Below are 25,846 nucleotides of genomic sequence, written 5' to 3' on the forward strand. Positions count from 1 at the left end.
CATGAGCGTGACGGATCAGGTCCGGATGTGTTTAGTGAAACTTGCACCATTTTGCAAGCAAGTTCAGTCAGTTTTGTCTGCGATTGCGTTCAGTTTTTTCCGTGTGAGTTCAATGCGTTTTTTACACGCCTGATAAAAACTGAAGGTTTACAAACAACATCTCTTAGCAACCATCAGTGAAAAACGCATCGTACCCGCACTTGCTTGCGGATGCAATGTGTTTGCCACTGAAGCCCCATTCACTTCTAGGCCCCTTTCACATGAGCGAGTTTTCCGCGCGGGTGCAATGCGTGACGTGAACGCATAGCACCCGCACTGAATCCTGACCCATTCATTTCAATGGGTCTGTGTACATGAGCGTTTTTTTTCACGTATCAGTTCTGCGTTGCGTGAAAATCGCAGCATGTTCTATATTCTGCGTTTTTTACGCAGCCCTGGCCCCATAGAAGTGAATGGGGCTGCGTGAAAAACGCATTGCATCCGCAAGCAAGTGCGGGTGCGATGTGTTTTTCACTGATGGTTGCTAAGAGATGTTGTTTGTAAACCTTCAGTTTTTTATCACCCGCGTGAAAAACGCATCAAAACGCATTGCACCTGCGCGGAAAAAAGTGAACAACTGAACACAATCGCAGATAAAACTGACTGAACTTGCTTGCAAAATAGTGCGAGTTTCACTGAACGCACCCTGAACGCATCCGGACTTAATCCGTCACGCTCGTGTGAAAGGGGCCTATGGGGCCAGGGCTGCGTGAAAAACCCAGAATATAGAACATGCAGAACTGATGCGTGAAAAAAAAAACGCTCATGTACACAGACCCATTGAAATGAATGGGTCCGGATTCAGTGCGGGTGCTATGCGTTCACTTCACGCATTGCACCCGCGCGAAAAACTCGCTCGTGTGAAAGGGGCCTAAGACCTCGTCCACATTTCCATTTTTCACTGACGTGTGCTGTCTGCATTTTCCACGGACACCACACTTACCGATTGATTTGAATGTGTCTGTTCACACCGTGGGTCAGCAAAAAAATCACGAAGAAAAGCACTACTTTGATCTGTGATTTAGACAATGTGATGAAAATCACGGACACACCACAGATAGCATCCGTGGTGCGTCCGTTTTTCTCTGAAGACTGATAGGAGATTTTTGGGAAATTAATTTTCAGCTGAGCAACGTCAGTGAATTACGGATGACACACGGTGGTAATAACGGACACACGGACCAACCACGGATCCTTCATGGATGAAAAATGTATGCTTTTTTCACGGACGTGTCACTGGCTGTGTCCACATGTGACTTGTACATACAGTACCAGATAAGTGGATGAGATTTTATGAAATCTCACCCACAAGCTGCGTACAAAAAACTGTAGTATACTCTTCAGCTGAATTTTCAGGCATGTGTGGCTGTACCCTCAGGGTACATGCACAAAACAGTGTCGTTTATGCCGATTTTCCACTTGGATTTTCGTGGAGATTTTGCTGCATTTGTCTCACCAAATCCACACCAAAATCCACATGTGTTAGGCTACTTTCACCCTAGCGGCAGCCTTCTCCGGCAGGCTGTTCCGGTGGGTCCTACATGTCGTATTTTTTTTTCCGGCTGCCTCTCGGCATGTTTGCCATGCTGCAGCCAGACCTTCAGCCAGCCCCCATTATAGTGAATGGGTCCGGAGCGGACTTCACGGTGCACTAGCGGTAGCACGGATACGGCAGGCTGTTCCCCCGCCAGAACAGCCTACCAGAGAAGGCTACCGTTAGTGTGAAAGTAGCATTACGTGCTCATTATGTCATGGATTTGCCCCAGATCACCCTTTGCAATGCAATCTACACTGAAAATCCACATAAACTATTATCATGCTGCAAATTTCAAAATCTGCTCTGAAAATTTCCGCCCCATGTTCATGAAAATCTCATTTACTTAGCTGGTACTGTACCACATTGCCAATCGTCCACATGAAAATCTGCATAGAAAATCTGTACATTATATGCTCCAGGTGCATGTGAAGTCTTTCACATGTCGGCTTCCGTGTTTCCTCTGTGAAGATGTCCATGAAGGATTTGGTCCATGTGTCCATTTTTTGCCTTCCATGAGTTATCTGTGTGCCACATGCACTGTTAGGCGAAAAATGGATTTCATGGGCATATCCTACCAATGGTCAGTGAAAACCATTGACAGAACATAGATGCCCTCTGTGATCTGTTAGTGGTTTTCATGGTTCCATAGACACCATTGGGCGTGTTTGGGCTGCGTCACAGACCAGGGTATGATGGAAAAACAAGGATGTGTGAATAAACATTTTAAGGCCTCATGTACACGAACGTTGTTTTGGTCCTCATCCGAGCTGCATTTTTTGCAGGTCGGATGCGGACCCATTCACTTTAATGGGGATGCAAAAGATGTGGACAGTACTCCGTGCGCCGTCCGCATCCGTTGCCCCGCAAAAGAAATAGAACATGTCCTATTCTTGTCCGTTTTGCAGACAAGAATAGGCATTTCTATATCGGGCGGCCAGTCCCGTTCTGCAAATTGTGGATCGCACACGGGCAGCATCCGTGTTTTGCGGATCCTCAATTTGAGGACCGTAAAACACAGCGCGGTCGTGTAAATGTAGCCTAAAAAGCATCTGGGACCAGCACAGATGCCTTCAGCTGCCAAGCGCACAGCCAGCAGGTCAGCCAGTTTCACAGGTACAAATCTGCTGACAGATGGACTTTAGGCCTCTTTCACACAAGCGAGTTTTCTGTCCCTCAGTGATGTCACGTGCCTGCGCCGCCTGCTTTATGAATGAAGCAGGTGGCGCAGACAAGTGACGTCACTGAGGGACACGCCGGCCGCCCCGGCCCGCCTGCCGGCATTATACAGAAGAAATACGGTACTATTAGGAGTGAGGGGGGCATGTTTAATAACTTTAAACGGCGGCGGCGGGCACACGGAATCGGTGGATGGCACAGTTAAGGGGTGGGGGTCTGTGGATGGCACGGTTATGGGTTGGGGGGGCACTGTGGATGGCACTGTTATGGGGTGGGGGGTCTGTGGATGGCACATATATAACAGTGCCAGCCACAGATCCCCCTGTAACAGTGCCAGCCACAGATCCCCCCCATAAGTGTCCGTCATCCACAGATCCCCCCCATAAGTGTCCGTCATCCACAGATCCCCCCATAAGTGTCCGTCATCCACAGATCCCCCCATAAGTGTCCGTCATCCACAGATCCCCCCCATAAGTGTCCGTTATCCACAGATCCCCCCATAAGTGTCCGTCATCCACAAATCCCCCCATAAGTGTCCGTCATCCACAGATCCCCCCATAAGTGTCCGTCATCCACAGATCCCCCCCATAAGTGTCCGTTATCCACAGATCCCCCCATAAGTGTCAGTCATCCACAGATCCCCCCCATAAGTGTCCGTCATCCACAAATCCCCCCATAAGTGTCCGTCATCCACAGATCCCCCCCATAAGTGTCCGTTATCCACAGATCCCCCCATAAGTGTCAGTCATCCACAGATCCCCCCATAAGTGTCAGTCATCCACAGATCCCCCCATAAGTGTCCGTCATCCACAGATCCCCCCATAAGTGTCCGTCATCCACAGATCCCCCCATAAGTGTCCGTCATCCACAGATCCCCCCATAAGTGTCCGTCATCCACAGATCCCCCCATAAGTGTCCGTCATCCACAGATCCCCCCATAAGTGTGTGTCCGATCCACATTTCTTTCTTTTTTAATTCTCTTATACGTTAATAAGGATACAGTGTTATGCAGAGGTGTACTTATAACAATTTTATAGACAAATGATACTATTTACAGTCGCGCGGGGGGCGCGAAATGTTTTCTTCTTCCTAGGGGGGGCATGACAGAAAATAATTGAGAAGCACTGCCTTAGAGACAGTTGCTGGGTGGTGGGCTGCCCCCACCCTCCTGAATACAGAGTTGTTGGTAAGTAAGCCGAGAGATAAGATGTGTGTAGTGTGTAGGCCAGACTAGCTGTAGATAAAGCAGGAAAAAGAGAATCCTTTTCCAAGGAAACACCATCTCTGTAAGTGAAAAGCTGAAACTGTGCTAAACCAACCTATGAGGGAAAGAAAACAGACTTCTATAGAAGGTTGAGGACCAGTCAAAGAGACAGTGCGTGGACAATGCACTGCCCCAGTGGAACAGTGCAAAGGGTCAATTATAGCTAAACGGGTTCATTTATTGTTACTGAGTTAAATGTTGTCATTTAATGTTGAAGCACTTTAATGTCTCTATGCACTCTGTATGCCTATTAGTAATGTATGGGCAATATACAGTTAACACTTCAGACCTGTTTAGGGTACCAGGGTGATGGACTTAGCCCGTCCTCTGGTTAGTTAGTGGAGTCTAAATTGAGCAGAGATACAGGAAGGATGTGTTTGTGAGAGAACCTTTCTCTCTGATACTTCAGCTGCCAAAGAAGCAACTTTGCCACCAGAGTACTTATAAAGGAAAGAGACCAGCAACCTTACAAGTAGTGTTGAGCGCGAATATTCGGATTGTGAATTTTAATCGCGAATATCGCCACTTCGAGAATTCGCAAATATTTAGAATATAGTGCTATATATTCGTATTCACGAAAAGTGTTGAATATTCTAATCGCAAATTTATTGAGAATTTATTACGAATTTATCGTGAATATATTACATTGCCGATTTTCGCAATCAAGTAAACAATGACTGGAAATCACGAATTCTCGAATTTGAGAATTTATGACGAATATTAAGCCAAAAATTTGAAAAATATTCCAAATTTGAATATTGCCTACACCGCTCATCCCTACTCCTATAAGAAGGTCTAGAACCACCATCAAGGCCATTCAAGATAAAGGCAGCAATACGGGGGCACCTAGCTTTTCTGCTGCCTGAGATAAAAACTGAAACACCCGCCCCCCCCATGCCAAATTCTCATCCTAACCCCTTCCTTCATAACATTATATACAGCAATACAAAACATACAGGGTGTTACAGTGCCAACACCTCTTACATCCAGTGACGTCTCCTTTGATGTAGATGTTCTCTTTCTTCATCTTCTCCATTCGGACCAGACCACCATGATGATTTAGTGCCGTAAATATGTGTCCCACAGTAATAGTGCTCACCACAGCCCCATCAATAGTAATAATTCTTTGCCACTTAGTAGTAAGCAGATGTTGTTGGGAATTCTACAGTAAGTGAATGTAATCTTTCCTGGAATAAACACATGTCTATCCTAAGATAAAAAAAGAAATGATATAAGGGCACACTAGATGGACCAGGTGTTCTTTTTCTGCCATCAATCTTCAATCATCAATCAATCAATCAATCAATCAATCTAATAGTGCACCTACAGTTCCCCCAACAGTAATAATGTCCCCACCAGTGATGGGTCAGTTCGCAGTGTTCGCCTGCGAACACAGCGAACTGACCATCACTGGTCCCCACTGTCCCCCAGAAGTTATAATGCCTCTATAGTGTCCATACTAGTAATCATGTTCCCCATAGTCCCTCAGTACTAATAAAGCCCACCGTAATGCCCCCCAGTAGTAATAATTCTCCTTAGGCCTCATGCACACGACCGTTGTTTTGGTCCGCATCCGAGATGCAGTATTTGCAGCTTGGATGCGGACCCATTCACTTGAATGGGGCCGCAAAAGATGCGGACAGCACTCCGTGTGCTTTCTGCATCCGTTGCTCCGTTCCGTGGTCCGCAAAAAAATAACCTGTCCTATTCTTGTCTGTTTTGCGGACACGGACGCCATCCATGTTTTGCGGACCGCAAAACACACAACAGTCGTGTGCATGTAGCCTTATGTGTGCCAGTAGAAAAATGCCCCCTAATGTGTGCCAGTACAAAAAATTCCCCCTTTTAATGAGCGCCAGTACAAAAGATGCCCCCTTATAATGTGTGCTAGTAAAAATGCCCCCTTAAAATATGTGCCTGTAAAAAAAAAAACTTATATTGTGTGCCAGTACAAAAAATACCTCCTCTTAGTTCCCCCAGTAGAGGCAATGTCCCTATAGTGCCCCCATAATGTGTCCTAATGCCCCCTTCTGTGTGCCAGTACAAAAAGAATACCTCCTCTTAGTGCCACCAATGTCCCCAAAGTATCTCCCGCATAATGTGTGCCAGTACAAAATGCCCCTATTTAGTACCCCCATTAGATGTCCACATAGTGCTCCTCTCCCCAATACCTGAGTGTGCCGTGAGACAAGAAAGGGTGGCCTTCCATGCACTGTGTGGACAAGGGAAGGTTACGGTGAAGGCTGCCACCATGAACTGAGTATTACAACCACCACTATAGCCACTACCACTCCTCCCCTCTGTGTCACGAGGGCAGACTTTATGGCTACAGACTTCACGGCACACGGCTTGGGCTATCTTGCTTCGAGTGCTCGCCACACTACTAAGATAGACTGACGGCTGTAAGATTCGGCTAATTTATGGCTAGGCATGTGCCTTATCATAAATTAGATGCATCTATGGCAGTCTGCATGCCTGCTGTACAAACTACTCCAACTTTTGGAAGGCGTAGCTTTTCGCCAAAATTTTCGCCTCCTTCAAGGCATAAATGTTAGTAAATTTGCTGGGGCCAGGGTACCGGCCCTGGCACGGCTCCTGACACGCCCAAAATCTGCCCCCAACTGTCAAATCAGCACAAAACCAGCGGTGCAACTAGTTTAACAACTAAGGCCTCATGCACACGCCGTTGTTTTGGTCCGCATCAGAGCCACAGTTTTTGAGGCTTGGATCCGGACCCATTCACTTCAATGTGGCCGCAAAAGATGCGGACAGCACTCCGTGTGCTGTCCGCATCCGTTGCTCTGTTCCGTGGTCCGCAAAAAAAATATAACCTGTCCTATTCTTGTCCGTTTTGCGGACAAGAATAGGCAGTTATATCAATGGCTGTCTGTGCCGTTCCACAAATGGCGGAACGCACACGGACGCCATCCGTGTTTTGCGGATCTGCAATTTGCGGACCAAAAAACACACAACGTTCGTGTGCATGAGGCCGAAGGCTATATGCACACGAACGTTGTTTGTTTCCGTGTCCGTTCCGTTTTTTTTGCAGATAGGATGCAGACCCATTCATTTGAATGGGTCCGCAAAAAATTTGGACAGCACACCGTGTGCTATCTGCATCCTTATGTCCGTTCCGTAGCCCCGCAAAAAAAAATATGTCCTATTCTTGTCCGTTTTAGACATTGTTACAATGTATCCGCAAAAAAAAAAACGGATGGCATACGGATGTCATCGGTTTTTGTTTTGCAGATCTGCAATTTGTGAGCCACAAAACATATACGGTCGTCTGCATGTAGCCTAAAAAAGTCCCTTGATAAATTACCCCCACTGTATTTTGCTTTTACCAAGCCAGCCTGGTCATTTGTCTGCATAAGGCCTCTTTCACACGAGTGTGACGGATTAGGTCCAGATGCGTTCAGGGTGCGTTCAGTGAAACTCGCACTATTTTGCAAGCAAGTTCAGTCGGTTTTGCCTGCGATTGCGTTCAGTTGTTCAGTTTTTTCCGCGCGGGTGCAATGCGTTTTGATGCGTTTTTCACGCGCGTGATAATAAACTGAAGGTTTACAAACAACATCTCTTAGCAACCATCAGTGAAAAACGCATCGCACCCGCACTTGCTTGCAGATGCAATGTGTTTTTCACTGAAGACCCATTCACTTCTATGGGGCCAGAGCTGCGTGAAAAACGCAGAATATAGAACATGCTGCGATTTTTACGCAATGCAGAACTGATGCGTGAAAAACAAGGCTCATGTAGACAGACCCATTGAAATGAATGGGTCATGATAGGGTTATTGGGGAAGTTCTCTCGGGTCCATCATACTCCAACCTACCCTTAACCAGCCCCCCACCCCCTTAAAGCCACCAATAAAGACACTGAGGCAGGTAACTGGAATTAAATGGCCACAGCAGCCTTTTATTAACATAACATAACATTAAAACATGTACATCATGAACCCGACGAAGGAGGTCCTGAAAGCCCTAGTTACACTCTAAAACAAGTGCACCAAAAACACCCGGGTAAGTACAACTTGCCTCCAGCCGCGCCACACCAGCTCGGAGACCCCCGAGTGTTGTATCCCCTTTAAACCGCCCGATTACCAGAACCTGGGAGTCCAGCTCCACCAATTGAGGCCCTCCCATCCACAAAACACCAAGTTATAGCCCAGCTTCCAGGACCTCCTACCGCCACACCTGCCGTGACAAAACAGATTCGACCTCCCGCCACAAACCAATACAGTAACCAAAAAGGGAGGGTTGGTGGGAGCTTGTTCTAACTAAAGATGGCGCCGGATAGCCCTTGGCGCCACCCTTATAAACCTCAAGCTCCGCCCCTACTCCCCGGCCGCTTCCTCCCACCATTTTAACCCCTACCTCACCTCACCAGCCCTCACCCATCTACCACACTTCCCCTCGCTCCCCAAAACCTATCATGGCAGCCTCCCCTAAAGGCTGACGCCCCCCAGTACAGCTGCACTGGATTCAGTGCGGGTGCTATGCGTTCACGTCACGCATTGCACCCACGCGGAAAACTCGCTCGTGTGAAAGGGGCCAAACCGACACAGGCCATGTTCTCCTGCCTTGCACCCTGCAGCTCATCTAACACCAAGGGCATCCCAGTCACCACCAGACAGGAACCCCAAAACCACGGTGTGCCATGAGGGGAAAAAAGGGTGCACCATTTCCATTCTTTCATGTCCCAAGGAGTGCTGGAATAAGGATTGCCACTCTGAGAACTACTACCACCATCAGTGCCCCTACCAACAATCCTGTCCTGCTCCCTATAAGGGTTGTTACATTAAGGCCTCTTTCACACGGGCGTTGCGGGAAAATTTGCGGGTGCGTTACGGAAAAACCCGCGATTTTTCCGCGCGAGTGCAAAACATTGTAATGCGTTTTGCACTCGAGTGAGAAAAATCGCGCATGTTTGGTACCCAAACCCAAACTTCTTCACAGAAGTTCGGGCTTGGGATCGGTGTTCTGTAGATTGTATTATTTTCCTTTATAACATGGTTATAAGGGAAAATAATAGCATTTTGAATACAGAATGCATAGTAAAACAGCGCTGGAGGGGTTAAAAATAAAAAAATATTTAACTCACCTTAGTCCACTTGATCGTGATGCCGGCATCTCCTTCTGTCTCCTTTGTTGAACAGGACCTTTGATGACGTCACTCCGGTCATCACATGATCCATCACCATGGTAAAAGATCATGTGACGTACCATGTGATGACCGGAGTGACGTCATCAAAGGTCCTGTTCCTGTATTTAATGCTCACCACAGGTCCTATTCAACAAAGGAGACAGAAGGAGATGCCGGCTACGCGATCAAGTGGACTAAGGTGAGTTAAATAATTTTTATTTTTAACCCCTCCAGCGCTGTTTTACTATGCATTCTGTATTCACGCAACCCCATTCACTTCTATGGGGCCTGCGTAGCGTGAAAAACGCAGAATATAGAGCATGCTGCGATTTTCACGCAACGCATAACTGATGCGTGAAAATCACTGCTCATGTGAACAGCCCTATAGAAATGAATGGGTCGATATTCAGTGCGGGTGGAATGCGTTCACCTCACGCATAGCAACCGCGCGGAATACTCGCTCGTGTGAAAGGGGCCTAAGGCCTCATGCACACGACCGTTCCGTTTTTTTTGTGGTTTGCAAACTACGTATCCGCAAAATACAGAAGCTGCCTGTGTGCCTTACGCAATTTGTGGAACGGAACAGGCTGCCCATTGTAGAAATGCCTATTCTTGTCCGCAAAACGGACAAGAATAGGATATGTTCTATTTTTTTTTTGCGGGGCTACGGAACGGAGCAACGGATGCGGACAGCACACGGAGTGCTGTCCGCATCTTTTGCGGCCCCATTGAAGTGAATGAGTCCACCCCCGAGCCGCAAAAACTTTGGCTCGGATGTGGACCAGAACAACGGTCGTGAGCATGAGGCTTTACTGCATGAATCAGGAGGCTCAGTGTGAGCACTTCAGGTTAGCAAAACTGTGAGAGAACACCAAAAAAAATGCTATTTTTTTCTTCTTAAGAAACGTGATTGCCGTTAGTAAGCATTGTCACATCTGATCTACAGTATGTGGCCTCTCGGAATGGCTCTGTAACCACAAGTGAGACCTCACTGGCACATCTGAGGTTAATGAGGCAGCTCCTTACACATGATGTGGAGGCAGAGGCGGGTCTGGGTTTGCTTTAGACCTGCAAGCCATTAACTTCAGAAAGAGAAGTATCTGTGGTAAGACTGCTCTTCATGATTTTATTATGACTGAAGAGAACCAGAAGAAAACCCTAAAGACAGGAAGGATTAGCTTCAGGATCAGATTGTTCCTCTTGATGCAAGATAGTAAAGGACTGTCCTCCCCTCAATAGCCCGAGCGAGCAGAGAAAGCGAGTTGCTGGCCAAGGACCAGAGGAATTGATATTCCAGTCAAGGCTAAGGTAAGCTAGACAATTAGGCTTGCTTGCTCTGTAGATGAGAGTTAAAATGCTCCTCAGGCTTCTTTCTGGCAATGATTCTGATGTGCAACCAAGATAAAAAGAGGCGAAAAATGAAAAATTGGTGTGAGCAGCTAGCGGCTATCCAGTGGTTGTCGCACTACAAGTTCCAGAATGTTTCAATCTTCATTACACCAGGAGATGTGCCCTGGTGGGGTTGGGTCGGCAGGTTGGCTGGGAATAGAACTAAAACTAGCCATCGATTCCAAGACTTGCTCCTATTAGATGTCTGAAAATTTTGGTAAAGTTTACTGTTTTCTCTATCGCCCCAAGATGATCCGATCGATTTATTGAAATGCAAAAACGTGTTTTGTGATAAATATTCTGCAATATTTATCATGCTGGTAATTTTGGAACTCTTTGGGGGTCATTTATGAAAGGGGGTTACCTGAGATGTGCCGTGATCCCGTGTGGGATCACAAGTCGTACATTGAGCATTTGATCCCAGCCTGGGGTTAAAACCCGCAGCGCATGCGTAAGCCTGGATCTCTGGCAAGCCCTTTAAGGCAGGTTGCAATCCCAGTCATAAAAACAGTTGCACATCCCTTTTTAACCGGCCGTTTTTACGCCATGTTTGTCAGGTGGATGGGACAGGCAGAGCGGGAACATGTTGTGGGCCATGCCAGGGCCTGGACTCCAGCTCTGGCGTATTCACTAACATTTACGCCTGGAAACGGGCTGGGGTATTTCTCCTCTCCATGCTGTAAGAATTTGCTAATTTATGACGAGGCATGCGAGGCGGGGGGAAATCTATGACTGGTGTAAAAAACTAAAACAAAAAACAAAAAAAAAAAAACTTTTTTTTCTTGAGTTTGCATTGCCAAAATTATCAAATTATGCACAGAGTTTAATACATTTGGCCAGCCAATGGCCGCACGATTTAGCTGTAAAATTGTGTAGGCAATTGTGTAAGCAAATTGTGTAGGCCACATACATATAGCCAGCAGCCCCGCTGGGATTGACTGACCTTTTCTGGGTATGGCCCAATTTACAAAACGACGGCCCTTTTATAGAAATGCCTATTCTTGTCCGCAAAACGGACAACGTTAAAGTGAAAAAATGCGGCTCGGATGCGGAACCAAACCACGGTCGTGTGAATGAGCCCTAACTGACATAGATAACCACACACCCACCTCTTAGGCCTCATGCACACAACTGCTGTTTTGGTCCGCATCCGAGCCACAGTATTTGCAGTTTGGATGCGGACGCATTCACTTCAATGGGGCCTCAAAAGATGCGGACAGCACTCCGTGTGCTGTCCGCATCCGTTGCTCTGTTCCGTGGTCCGCAAAAAAAAAATCTAACCTGTCCTGTCCTATTCTTGTCTGTTTTGCGGACAAGAATAGGCAGTTATTTTAATGGACACGCTATCAGTGTTTTGCGGATCCGCAATTTGCGGACGGCAAAACACACAATGGCCGTGTGCATATAGCATTATTGTTAGCAATTCCATGGCTCATGCTAGTGATGTAGAGTGAAGACATAGGTGCCCCATAGCGAAAATTAAAATGGGCCTCCTGTTCTGGGTTTTGTCACAGTCAGGGAGCATTCACACGACCATATAAATGGATCCCCATCCGTTCCGCAAATTTGCGGAACAGGTGCGGACCCATTCATTTCAATGGGGCCGCAGAAGATGTGGACAGCACACCGTGTGCTGTCCGCATCCGTTGTTCCGTTCCGTGGCCCCGCAAAAAAGATAGAGCATGTCCTATTCTTGTCCGGACAAGAATAGGCATTCTCTATATAGCGCCGGCCATGTGCGGTCCGCAAAATGCGGAACGCACTTGGCCGTTATCCGTGTTTTGTGGATCTGCAACTTGCGGACCACAAAACACTTTCGGTTGTGTGAATGCTCCATTAGACCTCTTGCACACGACCGTATGGCTTTTTCAATATTTTGCGGTCCGCAAAAAACGGATCTGCATAAAATACGGATGACATCCGTGTGCATTCCGTTTTTTACGGAAGGGAGCAGCTGGCCCCTAATAGAACATTACTATCTTTGTCCGTTATGCAGACAATAATAGGACATGTTCTATCTTTGAACGGAAATACGGAAATGGAAGGCATACGGGGAGTACATTCCGTTTTTTTCTGTGGACCCATTTAAATGAATAGTTCCGTATACGGAACGCAAAAAACTGAACGGAAACATGAAAAAAAACGTTCATGCGCAAGAGGCCATAGTCCTTTTTATTTTCATTTTTTTTTAACCCTCCACAATTTTTCGATAATCCTCCATGATTCTCCACTCCCATACTTAAGCATCATTCAGAAGTCAGTGTTCCACGTATGTGTGCTGCACGTATTTTCCACGGACAGCACACGTACCCATTTATTTTAATGTGTGTGTTCACACATCAGTCTTTAACCACGGTCCGTGTCTTTAGCACAGATGCAGGCTCCATCACGGATCCATCATGCTGATTATAGTCTATGGGTCCGTGAAAACCACGGATGCAACACAAGGGCCATCCGTGTTTCACTGATCATTAGGAACAGATGATTTGAAATAATTTTTCAGCTGTGCAGTGTCAGTGACACACGGATCCATCACGGACCACCTTTTCACAGATTTAAACAATCTGTATCTGATCTCGCCACCCAGCAATAAATCGGAAGGAACCAGATAAGGCCCGTTTCATGTGTCAAGTGGTTCATACATGAAGATGTCCATGAAGGATCTGTGTTTGGTCCACGTGTCCGTCTTTTGCCCTCCTTGTGTCATCTGTATTAGGGCTCTTGCACAAAACCATATGTATTTTGCGGTCTGCAAAACAAATGGATGACACCTGTGTGACGTCCGTATTGCATCCGTTTTAGTGGATCCATTGTAACAATGCCTGTCCTTGTCCGCAATAGGATATGTTATATTTTTTTTTGCGGAACTGATTTGCAGACATATAAATACAGAATGCGCACACAGTAATTTCAGTTTTTTTTTTGCAGAAAAATGGTTCTGCATACGGGCGGCAAAAATAACGAAAGGACACACAATACATTCGTGTGCATGATGAGCCCTCACACGGACACTGCTAGGCTGAAAATTTGTTTCCAGAGCAACTCCTACCAATGGCCCGTGGAAACCACAGACCAAACACAGAGGGCATTCGTGTTGTGTCTACGGTTTTTACTGACCCATAGACCCATAGACTACAATGCTTCCGTGGTAGTATCGCTGCCCCATGGTCTGTGGAAAACCACTTATGTCGGAATACACATTAAATACGTGAGTGGTTGACTGACGTGTGAAAGAGGCCTAAGGTTGGGCTTCCTCTCTTCAATGGCCCAATAGCAGCTGGTTGGTCTTCTATGATATGTAGGACTTTGGCTCGGGGAACACTGCACAGTGACATGAGAGGTCAGTCTTATGATATGGCTGCTTTCTTTTCTTTCAGTGGAGCAGAGTAAGGCCCCTTTCACACGAGCGAGTTTTCCGCGCGGGTGCAATGCGTGACGTGAACGCATAGCACCCGCACTGAATCCTGACCCATTCATTTCAATGGGTCTGTGCACACGAGTGTTGTTTTTCACGCATCAGTTCTGCGTTGCATGAAAATCGCAGCATGTTCTATATTCTGCGTTTTTCACGCAGCCCTGGCTCCATAGAAGTGAATGGGGCTGTGTGAAAAACGCATTGCATCCGGAAGAAAGTGTGGGTGCGATGCGTTTTTCACTGATGGTTGCTAAGAGATGTTGCTTGTAAACCTTCTTCAGTTTTTTATCACGCGTGTAAAAAACGCATCAAAACGCATTGCACCTGCGCGGAAAAAACTGAACGCAATCGCAGACAAAACTGACTGAACTTGCTGGCAAAATAGTGCGAGTTTCACTGAACGCACCCTAAACGCATCCGGACCTAATCCGTTACGCTCGTGTGAAAGAGGCCTAAGGCTTCGTTCACATCACCGTTCTGGCTTTCCGTTCTCCTGCTCCGTCTAGGAGCAGGAGAACGGAAAGGACGGAAAAGGCACATAACTGACGCCAAACTGAGTCAAACGGAGCCTAAGGACCCCATAGACTATAATGGGGTCTGTTATGTTTCCGCTCAGAAGATGATTTTTAAGCGGAGACAAAAGTTGTGCATGCAGGACTTTTGTCTCCGCTCCAAAATCATCTTCTGAGCGGAAACCTAACGGACCCCATTATAGTCTATGGGGGTTTATGAGGTCCGTAGGCTGCATTCGGCTTAGTTATGAGCCAAATCCGTCCTTTCCGTTTTCCTGCTCCTATAACGGAGCAAGAGAACGGAAAGGCTGAACGCAGATGTGAACATAGCCTAAGTCACTATGTTGCTGTGAGTTTGGGTCACAGGAGCAGTGTTTGATCTGGGAAATTCAGCCATTACAAGATACATGTTTCCCGGTCCAAACACTCTCGTGTGTTGTCCGGGTTCAGAGCTAAACCTGGACATATCCCCATTTTCACCCATTTCATGTTCCAATGCTCTCCTTTGCCCCGTGCTGAATCGCGGTGAGGTACTGGGCTCTCCACAGGGACTGCTAGGCAGAGGCTTCCACCCAGCAGTGAGCCCGGTGACATCACCGGCACTAATGGGCAGGCTTTAGTGCTGCCCTAGCCTATAAAAGGGCTAGGGCAGTGCTAAAGCCGACCCATCAGAGCTGGTGATGTCACCGGGAACACTGCTAGGTGGAAGCCTTCGCCTAGCAGTGCAAAAATGTAAACATGAAATGCTCCGATGCTCATATCAGGAAGGGTGAAGATGGGGATAAGTCCGGGTTCAGCTCTGACCCTAGACAACCCCTTTAAGGGAATGGCCACAGTGGCAGTTTATGCCACAAATCTGTAGTGGAACGTTTTCTGTGGATTTGCCTTGAATTTCACCCTATTCATTGCAAAGATTTAAATCCACGCCAGAAATTGATATGCTGTTGATTTCCAATGCAGATTGTTTTTAGTGTGGATGGGATCTCTTAAAATCTTCTCCACTTTGCTGATAATATACAATGCTGCACACACAAGTCTGCGGTAGCAAATCTATAGGGCGTCTGTCCTGTGCGGACCTACCCGAACAAAAACTGTGACGTGACAGAAGTCACCATGTAGCCCCAGCCTTCACAATGAATATGGAGGTTTATTAAACTGCGTGTAATATTTTTATTTGAGTGAAAAAGCAAAAATCTGGCAGTAAAATGATGCTGAAGCCTCAATAGTTTGACATTGTGCCAGAGAGAGTTATGGGAAATGTGTTTGGAAATGGTTCATGAAGCTCGGGAACAAGGAAAACAGATGTTCTACAAGTTTATTGTCCCTGCAAAATCAAGTCTCGAAAAAAGTCTCCTATCTCTCTATATCTATCTATCTATCTATCTCTCTATATCTATCTATCTATCTCTCTATCTCTCTATATCTCTCTATATCTATCTATCTATCTATCTATCTATCTCTCTATATCTATCTATCTCTCTATATCTATCTATCTCTCTATATCTATCTCTCTATATCTATCTCTCTATATCTATCTATCTCTCTATATCTATCTCTCTATATCTATCTCTCTATATCTATCTATCTCTCTATATCTATCTATCTATCTATCTATCTCTCTATATCTCTCTATATCTCTCTATATCTATCTATATCTATCTATCTATCTATCTCTCTATATCTATCTATCTCTCTATATCTATCTCTCTATATCTATCTATCTCTCTATATCTATCTCTCTATATCTATCTATCTCTCTATATCTATCTATCTATCTATCTCTCCAGATATGAATAAACGGGTCCTCACCAATTCACCGTTTTTGGAGTGCTGCCTCATTTTTGTGAAACTATCTATCTTCTTTAAAGGGGGTTCTCCGGGTCACAGGCGTTAATGACTTATCCTCAAAACAGGTCATCATTATCACATCCGTGGGGTCCCATCAGCACAAATTTAACAGTTTATGGACGGAAGCAGAAGGCTTCGTACCCTGTGTAGTTTCTGGAGCTGGCGTACTGCAGCACAACTTTTTTGTTTACTTGAATGGGAGCTGAGCTGCAATACCTCAGTGCGGCCACTACACGGCGTAAGGAGCTGTCTGCACAGTGTAGCTTCTGGAGCCGCTACTGCCCAAAACAGCAGATCCAATGAGGGTGTCGGACCCCCACCGATCTGACATTGATGACCTGTCCTGAAAATAGATCATCAATGTCTGTAGCCCGGAGAACCCCTTTAATCTAGGATCAAAGGACCAGTCAGGTGCTGTTTTAACAGACCTTCTGGATTATCAAACAGCCATAGTAAACTGTAAAAAAAATAAAAAACTCACCTGCAAGTCCAGTTTCACACGGCCGTGCATGGTCCAAGAAAAATAGACCGTGTGACGGTAACCTTTCCCAGACTGACCATGACTCGTCTGACTCAATCTCACTGCCTCATAGTAACCTATAATGCTGCAAGTTTCAGCGCAACCACGGGTCCGCTGTACAGTATTGTACTCATACTGGGACAATAGACCCATGGTTGGGTATCGGAGATCACCGTTATGCAGCAAGTTCAGGTCAGCCAAGCTGCAGTAAGACCGGAAAATATGACCGTCACATGGACTGTTTTTCCCGGAATGCACAATGCCACATGAAACCAGCCTAAGGCCTCCTGCACATGATCGTATTTTTGGTGCGTGTCTGATCCATACTTTTTGCGGATTGCACACAGACTCTTTCATTTCTATAGGTCCACAAAAAAAACTCGCCTGTCTCACCTGTGCTGCAAATGAGTTAACCTGCACTATTTTTGCCCATTTTGTGGACAAGAATAGGCTTTTTTTACACTGGTTCTCGCAAAAAAAAAAAATGGTGGGATGCACATGAACTGCATCTGTATTTTGTGGATCCGTGATTTGTAGACCGCAAAACGGATATGGTTGTGTGCAGGAGGCCTAAGGGTTGAGGTCCTTCAGGAACAGAGCTGCACAAAGTGAACACTGTCCGGGATTAGTAATGTGATAATGTCTAGACTGTCATGTAATATGCGCCAATATTTGGAATATTACAAGCGCAAAATGTGGCTTCACGTTTTAGACCGGAAGGAAAGGATTCAGAACCAGGAAGTGGCTTGGTCCATGAATGCTGCGGCTAATCACAGGCCTCGGCGGTCACAGCTGCTTTGCTCTGATGTGTCATGTGTTAAGCAGATGTGACCGCTAAGGCCACTATAAAAAGCGCCATTTAAACGTGCTAGCACAAAATTCCTACTAAAGAAAAAACATAAAATATTCCATGAATATAGAGAAGAACAAAAAAGCTTTTTATTGTGGTAAAAAAAAAAGTACCACCAATTGGGGCACATTTTGGCTAATCCTCCGGCAGCTGTGCGCCTGGTGAAAAAACTGGGGCTGGCGTAGTTTTTAGCCAATATGTACTCTTGTTTCCAGGCGTACATATTAGTAAATTTGCAGGGACTGAAGTTCCGACCCCGACATTCCTCCGATTTGCTCCTGTCCTGCCCAAAAACTTTTTGACACTGGCCATGTGACTTAGGCCTCATGCACATGAACGTATTTTGTTTCCGTGTCCGTTCCACTTTTTTTGCGAATAGGATGCAGACCCATTCATTTCAATGGGTCCGCAAAGACATACATCCGTATGTCCGTTCCGTAGCCCCGAAAAAAATATATAACATGTCCTATTCTTGTCCGTTTTAGGCATTGTTACAATGGATCCGCAGAAAAAAATGGATGGCATACGGATGACCTCCGTTTATTTTTATATTTTTTTTGCGGACCGCAAAACACATATGGTCGTGTGCATGTAGCCTTAAAGGGGTTGTTCAGGGTTTGATGATTATTAGGAATAAGAGAACTTCTGGTCTCATAACTTTTGGTAGCAGAATCCATAACGGCATTCTTGGATATATCCCGGACCTTGTACGCCGAACTTGAAAACAGAAGTTCGCTCATCCCTAATGATTATCAATATCTGATGTGGGGTGGTCCGATACGCGGCATCCCCGGTGATCAGCTGATTGAAGAGGAGGCGGTGCTCCATGAGAAAGTCGCCACTAGGCATAAAACTCTATTGTGTTCTGCATTTACATATTTCCCATAGACTTTCAGTTAACATGAAACTCGGGTGCAAAAAACACCATGCACAGAAAATATAAAAGTGCTGAAAAACGCCCCCAAATACCTGTCAGTGTTGCACGTCTTCTGCTATAAGTTTGTGCCATTAGACCTGTGTTTGAGGATATAATATAAAGGCCAAAAATCTGCCTGTACCAAAAAAAAAGCAAAGCCGACACTTTTCTGTATAGACAACCTGGCGAAAGTCACACTAAACCCATGTACTGGTGCGCAGCCCGTTCCCTGAGCTGCTCGGCCTATTGCTCCTGGTCTTGTGAAACTTCTCATCATATCGCAATTCCACGCTGGAAACAAATGCAGGATTATCGGATGCTGATTTAAAGGGGTATTCCAGTTGTTAAGTTATCCCCTATCAGGAGAACGGGTGCCCCGTACCCATCAAAGCCTCCCAAAATGAGTGGATTGGCAGGCATATTCCTCTCTACGGGGGTTCTGGAGATAGCCAAGCGCTGTACTCGACTGTTTCCGTAACTCCTTTAGAGATGAATGGAGCGACGGTGCGCATGCTCTACCTGCCGCTCAGTTCATTTTACGGGGCTCCAAGGGGTATGGGTTAGCGGGAGGATCCCTACTGATATAATAGTTAATAGTTAATCTCTTAGTTAGGGCTCATGCTCCCCGCCGTGGACCGTATTACGGCATGCAAACCGCTTCACGAGTGGGGCCCGTTCACTTGAATGGGTCCGCAATCCGAAAGGTCTGGTGCGGAATGGAGGCACGGAAGCACTACGGAGTGCTTCCGTGCAGTTTCTCTCCGTGCCTCTGCACCGCAAAAAAATAAAACATGTTCTATTTATTTATAAAAAAAATTGTGGTGCTGACGGATCAGGGACCCATTCAAGTGGAACGGGTCTGCATCCGTCTGCGGCATCCACACGGATATTGCCTGTGCATTGGGGACCGCAAATTGCGTTTCCCAATGCACAGAACGGTTGTGTGCATGAGCCCTTATCCTGTGAATCCTGTGAACTTTTAAAAACCAGAATACCCCTTTAAGGGCTCATGCACACGACCGTGCCGTTTTTTGCAGTCCGCAAATTGCGGATCCGCAAAAAACGGATGCCGCCCCGTGTGCTTTCCGCAATTTGTGGAACGGAACAGGAGGCCCATTATAGAAATGCCTATACTTGTCCGCAAAACGGACAAGAATAGGACATGCCTCATAATTTTTGCGGGGTCACGCAACGGAGCAACGGATGCGGACAGCGCACAACAGTACTGTCCGCATCTTTTGCGGACCCATTAAAATGAATGGTTCCGTATACGGAACACAAAATACGGCCCGTGTGCATGAGCCCTAAGAGAACTTTGGTCTGTGCGCACAGATATATGTCTGCCAGTGTAGCAGAGTTGAGTTTGCCATCTAGCACTGCTTATTGTTACAGCATGCCATAAGGAGCAGTCCCTATACAGCCCAAATGAATGAGTAACAAACAGCGCTTTGCTTCGTCCCCTACATACACCCAGGTTCTACTGTTTGCTTTTCCTTAGGACAGTGAGATCCCATCACTTACTATCTAATTGAGCAGGAAATGGGTCTTATTGACCAGGAGCAGAGCCGGGGATGGGGGCTCTTTTGTTGGGGGAGCTGCTTTCCCTGCCAGTGCTCTTTATAAACTCTCTATGGAGTGGGATTGGTTTGCAAAGAATGGGCAAAGCACAGGGGACTGGGAGGGAACTCTGAGTCTAATAATATTCCTCATCCAATAGAAACCATTTCCTATTGAGACCCCCAAGGGTCCCCCTTGCTCTCAGATCCATCCCAGACATTAGGCCTATTCTTCTGAGCAGTCTCCTCTGCAGGGCATGCTGCTTGTAAGGCTCAGCCTGGGCTTCCTCTAACAAAGGACTGGTGATAACAGCTGCTGCCTTCACATTGGGAGGATTAACTCATTTCGGGGAATAAGAACCTGGGCAACTGTCCTGTAAGCAGCGCAGACTTCATTTCCTGCAAACATGGCCATGCCTGTGGATTTTTAATTCTTGTCATATGTCCTTGGGCTACAGGAAACTTTGGATCTGGTTTCTCATAGGGGTAAGTTCTTGCGATTCATCCCTAGATCCGAAAAAACCTTTGCAGTTGTATTGTAGAACCTTTTGCAGATTCTATCTATCTTCTATCTATCTTCTATCTATCGTCTATCTATCTATCGTCTATCTATCTATCTATCTATCGTCTATCTATCTATCGTCCTATCTATCGTCCTATCTATCTATCGTCCTATCTATCTATCGTCTATCTATCTATCTATCGTCTATCTATCTATCGTCCTATCTATCTATCGTCCTATCTATCTATCGTCCTATCTATCTATCGTCCTATCTATCTATCGTCCTATCTATCTATCGTCCTATCTATCTATCGTCCTATCTATCTATCGTCCTATCTATCTATCGTCCTATCTATCTATCGTCCTATCTATCTATCGTCTATCTATCTATCGTCTATCTATCTATCGTCTATCTATCTATCGTCTATCTATCTATCTATCTCAGCTGAAGTGTACCAGTTCCATGTCCAGTCTTCTGACCACACCTATACGCAATGTTGATTTTAACAAACTCCTGTAAACTCCAGTTTGGAATAACTCTACAACCTCTGCTGTGCTTTGTACAATTTCCCAGCGTATGTTTTCTGTATGTGGGGGAATCTAAAGCTACTTGCACACGTTGCAGATTGCGCACTGTTTTTCAGCAGCCTAAGGACTCGTGCAAAACACGGATCCGCAAAAAAATACGGATGAGGTCCGCCTGCGTTCTGTATTTTGCGGAACGGAAAAACAGCTGGCCCCTAATAGAACAGTCCTCTCCTTGTCCGCAGTGTTCTATATTTATTTTTTTGGCGTATACGGACTTACAGAAACGCAATGAACACGGATTACCTTCCTTTTATTTATTTTTTTGGAGACCCATTGAAATGAATGGTTCCGCATGCGGTCTGCAAAAAAAAAACAACTGAACGGACACGGAAAGAAAATACGATCGTGTGCATGAGCCCTAATACGGTGCCAGCAATGGGAATGAGATTTGACCAATCTTGCTTGCATTTTCCTTGCGGAATTTGATATTCGCGGCGTGTCAGTGGTTTCTGCGGATTTTTAGTGCAGATTTCACCGTTTGTAATGCAAAAAAGAGAGATCGGGGCAAATCTGCCTTAAAAGACATGCAGGTTTTGGCGCATAAACGCCGAGAAATCTGGGTGGAAGGCAGCGTTACAATATTGCGGTCTGCTGTTGTAGATCAATGCCCTTGCTAGTTAAAAGCCTATCAGGATTGATGGTCTGTTCATAAGCTGCCGGGTCCCTAAGGATAGGGTTGAAAGAGGCAAAGGTCTTTGGGAAGGAAATCTTGTTTCGGCAAGGTCGGAATAATCTCCTCAGATTAGTCTTTATGGATTTGATTTGCACGTCCTGGTGTCAATTTATTGACGGCAGAATCGGTAGTCCCTGATTTACTATTGGATAATCCAAGGGTAAAATGTGATACAATGTAACCGTTTTTTCCATAGAAGCTAACCAAGGGCAATCAGGAAAAAAAAAATTCAAATCATGGCCAGTTTACATTTGGCATAATCTTTCCTAGTGATCATTAGAAGTCTAGTTGGTCCAAGCGATCTGTTCATCATCATGTGTCTCACCACCGCTGAGGATCATTGAAGGTGTCTCCTGGTTCTTTATGGTGTGCTCTAGATGCTCCACATGCCCTTTGACCAATTTGGCAGCCTAGGATCTACAAAGCCAAAGACACGAAATATGGATTGAATCCTGAAGTTATTTGCAAACCTCTCAAGCGAAGGAGAAGTCATGGACTTGCGATGGCTATGCTCACCACCTGTGTCATACTGTGTACCACTATGACCAGTGCATGAGATGTGGCACATCCTCTTCATTAGCAGCTCTATGGGGGTTTGGGTGTGACCTTGGTCTTTTAAAGTGAACTGTGAACTTTGATGCAGATGTTGGGGAGGAAGGACAGGAGGCTGGAGAGTAAACATCAGGAGAGATGAGAAATGCTCTCAGATGGGGGAAGGGGCCCGAGCGGAGGAGGAGGGGGGGAGGGGGCAGTTTACACATTTTAATGAGTGTCAGACATAATGGAAGCAGATGCATTTTACTCTGGGTGGATGGAGGGAATTCCTTTGACATTTGTAAGCAGAAATGTAATGTGTTAATTAATTGTACATGTTTATTGAGGAAAGCAGAGCTCGGGCATTAATGCAGGATTTGGGTAGGTTTATATACAAGGAGCGCTGGCTCTACTGCCTGTTTGTGTTATGAGGAATTGTTTCAATTTTGTTTTCATTTTAGACTTTATTCTGTTTATTATTAGAACATGATAATCTGCTACAGTGTATCAGCGCCCGGCCAGGAAATTGATGATGTAAATATTTTAAAAGTTATATATTTGCTATGTTTTAAATAAAACCCCTGTGGACCTTGTCTTAAAGGAACGGTTGTTCAGGCTTTTACGATTGACGACCTATCCGTGGAGGCCTGACGCCCCCGCCGATCAGCTGGATGAGGAGATGGTGTGCGCACGTGCGCTCTCCCTTCTCTCTTCCTGTTCACCGCTGCTTTGCCATAGACGGCAGCGGTGAACAGGATAGGAGACGGCACATGGGCACTGCGTTCGCCGTCTCCTCATAGAGGTGGGGGTGCCGGGTGTCGGACCCTCGCCGATCTGATATTGATGACCTATCCTGATAGATCTTCAATAGTAAAAGCCCGGACAAGACCTTCCAGGATGGCTGAACCCATGGTGGGAATCCTTCTTACCCGATCCTCGCCGCTGGGTTATGGCTCCACTGCCTATCGGGTGCTGCAGGTTTTGAGTCTCCCTGTGTCAACATCCAGTTTGGCACAGGTCATGTGGCTGCCACGGTGACATGTGACCCAGTGACATGACGCATGGGTGATACATCACTGCAGTGTCCAGTCATTGGCTGCAGTAGCAACGTGAATGGCGGCCAACTGGCTGCTTCCCAGACCTGCGGCACCTGAGGGGCAGCAATGGAGCCGGAAACAAGTGGTGGGGATCAGGTACGTGTCATTCCCACTGTGGGTCTGTCCACGCTGGGGGTTCTGCAGAAAAGGTCCCCAGGGGTGAACAGTCCCTTTTAAGACCTATGAATGTCAAACCTATGGTTCCCTTCTCTAGATTTCTAAAGTATAATCGCACATGGCAGATCTGTTCCATACATTTCTGCTATTCTCTCATCTATCTAAATGGGACTTGCAGAAATCCATTCGCTAAAGGTGGAATTAGACAGGGCGACATACAAGCAGATTATCGTGAACGAACACTCCTTCATGAAATCTGCCCATGTAACAGTGCAGCTGATCACCCAATGAACAAGATAAACCCTCGTCTGGTGAAATGATGGTCAGCGCTTGCAGGTAAATATTCGTTACTGGGCAGCACAGCGTGCCGTCTAAACAGCGATCTGCTGTCCAGAAACAATGTAGCTGCAGGAGGACGATGGATCACAATGGCGATCCCTCGTCCTCATACTGTGGAGGTGATTGCTGCATGTAAATGCGCAGTCTCCTCCACTGAATTGTCGGGAGGGAATGCTTCCTTCCCGACAATGGACTTCTAGTCGCCCCATGTAAATCCACCTTTAGTGGCAGAAACCACTTCATTCATATGTATAGACGTGGTTTACAGTTGCAAATTACTCGCATGAATTAGCATGTGTTTTTTTTTTTTTTTGTTTTTTTTTTTGCACAGCCCTCTTAATAGATAGGGTGCACTTCCAGGCAATCCGTGCACAAGAAGTTCAGATCTATACCAGCTATGAGTTGCCTTAGATATGAACTATCATTTATGCCAGTTTCTGTCGGTCACAGAGTCCTGACCCACTTTTGAAATAATAAGCACAAATAGTACGTGTGTCATAATTTGCAACTTTCTTACCCCACTGGCATAAAAATGTTTAAAACATGTCCCTGAGTTTGTTTGCCCACTAGCGTTTTTCCACGTGTAGAGAAGGTGATGTGAATATGCCAAGAGCTCCAGCATGCTCAAAAAAAATTCTGCAAAAATGACACTTAAAACACAGAGAACATGCAGAAAAAATGCGTTCCAGCACCCCTAGTCTACATGGACATGGGTGCGGATTTACAAACACAATTTCTGCATGTGTTTTATTTTTATTTTTTTGGGGGGGATTTCTCTGCATTTCGGTTCTAAATCCATGCCAAAATGTCCATGTGTTAGAGTACTTTCACAATAGCATTTTTCTTTCCCGGAGTTGCGTTCCCTCGCAGGGGCTCAATACCAGAAAAAAAAACTGCAGCGTGCCGCAGTTTTCTCTCCGACCAAAAATACTGAACACTTGCCGGAATGCCGGATCCGGCATTAATTTATATTGACGTGTATTAGTGCCGGATCTGGCATGAAGTGTTCCGGCAAAACGGATCTGGCTTTTCGATCTGCGCATGCGCAGACCTTTTTTTAAAAATGCAGAAAAAAAATACCATTTTTTCAGATGACACCAGATAGACGGATCCGGTATTTCAAGGCATTTGTCAGACGGATCCGCATCCGGATCTGTCTGACAAATGCCATCAGTTCGCGTCCGCATTGCCGCAAGTGTGAAAGTACCCTTAGACTACACATGGTTGTGGGCTGTCTTACAGAAATTCTTCATGAATGTCCATTCGGATTTCTGTGCTCATCTGCACCAAAACCACATTTGTTACTTGCGTTTTTGGTGCGGATTACATGAGGGTTTGCTGCAGATCTCGCCACTGCATAGAAAAAGGTGAAATCCGCACAGAAGAACCGCACACAGAATTGACATGCTGAAGACTTTAAATTATATTGAAAAATATATGCAACATATATATATTTAATATATGCAAATGAGCCTCAAGGAGCAACGGGGGCGTTATCGTTACTCCTAGAGGCTCCGCTCTCGAGCACGGGCTCATGCACACAAGTGTTGTTTCATTTGATCCAAATTTTATACGGGTCGGATATATAAAACATGTCCTGGATATCTTCATGATTCACCCATGCCCGCTTCTTCTTACTCCTAACAGTCGCCGTACACATTATATAGCTGTTGGCCAATGGCTTTCTCTCCCGCCCCTTCCATTCACTTCAATGGGGCCACAAAAGATGCGACGGCACTCTGTGCGCTGTCCGCATCCGTACGTCCATTCTGTTGCATCTGCAAATATATTAAACGTGTCCTACTCTTGTTTGCATTACAGACAAGGATAAG

General features: G+C 45.9%; 1 protein-coding gene across 4 annotated transcripts in view; it reads left to right on the forward strand.

Annotated features, from left to right (window-relative positions):
* Window positions 1-25,846, forward strand: part of LPAR4 (lysophosphatidic acid receptor 4) — a 94,720-nt gene that overhangs the window by 41,506 nt on the left and 27,368 nt on the right. The window contains exon 1 of one of the 4 annotated variants that reach the window (XM_040405723.1): window positions 10,241-10,466. The exons of 2 other annotated variants lie outside the window; for them this stretch is intronic. The gene's annotated coding sequence lies outside the window, so the exon portion shown is untranslated. Of the gene's footprint in view, window positions 1-10,240; window positions 10,467-20,206; window positions 20,651-25,846 lie in introns of those variants that run through there. One more of the 4 variants, XM_040405722.1, reaches the window with a different exon arrangement.

The sequence above is a fragment of the Bufo bufo genome, chromosome 8 (genome assembly GCF_905171765.1).
Source record: "Bufo bufo chromosome 8, aBufBuf1.1, whole genome shotgun sequence".
NCBI classification, from domain to species: Eukaryota; Metazoa; Chordata; class Amphibia; order Anura; family Bufonidae; genus Bufo; species Bufo bufo.